The sequence below is a fragment of the Oryx dammah genome, unplaced genomic scaffold, assembly GCF_014754425.2.
Source record: "Oryx dammah isolate SB20612 unplaced genomic scaffold, SCBI_Odam_1.1 HiC_scaffold_25, whole genome shotgun sequence".
Lineage (NCBI taxonomy): Eukaryota > Metazoa > Chordata > Mammalia > Artiodactyla > Bovidae > Oryx > Oryx dammah.
Window position 1 is genome coordinate 92,616,663 of NW_024070209.1, and position 848 is coordinate 92,617,510.

The window sequence follows — 848 nt, forward strand, 5'->3', positions numbered from 1 at the left end:
TTCATGGCTGCAATCACCATCTTCAGTGATTTTGGAGCCCCAAAAAATAAAGTCTGACACTGTTTCCACTGTTTCCCCATCTATTTCCCTTGAAGTGATGGGACTGGATGCCATGATCTTCGTTTTCTGAATGTTGAACTTTAAGCCAACTTTTTCTCTCTCCACTTTCACCTTCATCAAGAGGCTTTATAGTTCCTCTTCACTTTCTGCCATAAGGGTGATGTCATCTGCATATCTGAGGTTATTGACTGACCTAGAGGGCTGCAAATCATGGGGAGGGGAGGGAGGGAGGATCAAGAGAGAGAATATATGTATAATTAGAGCTGAATCACATTGTTATATGGCAAAAACGAACAAAATATTGTAAAGCAATGATTTTCCAATAAAAGTAAATAAAAAATTAAATACATTTTTAAAAAGAAATAAATTCCTAGGAAATAAGAGGAGAGATGAAGTACTACCAGCTATATAAATGCTCAGCCTTATAGACAAGATCAAAAATCAAGAACATGAACTCAAAATTCATAGTTTATGCTAATGAACTGATAGGAAATATACAATAATTGTAAAGGAATGCAATTCAACTATCAAACATTTACTGAGTATTTATTCCATGCTGGGATCAAATCTAGGGATGTAGGATCTGAGGTTTTGTGAACACTCATGGCTATTATAAAGATGAGCAAATGTCATTGAGACAAGACTTTTGCCCTCTGCAAGAGTCTCTCCAGGGCCCCCTTCATGTCCCTGTTCCTTAGGCTATAAATGAAGGGGTTCAGCAGTGGAGTGACCACTGTGTACATCACAGAGGCAATGGTGCTCTTGTCCCTGGAGGTGCTGGATGAGGG

The 848-nt window shown here is 38.7% G+C and overlaps 1 protein-coding gene across 1 annotated transcript in view; it reads right to left on the reverse strand.

The window, feature by feature from the left end:
• Positions 1–848, reverse strand: part of LOC120852299 (olfactory receptor 1J4-like) — a 15,082-nt gene that overhangs the window by 13,797 nt on the left and 437 nt on the right. The window lies entirely within an intron of this gene.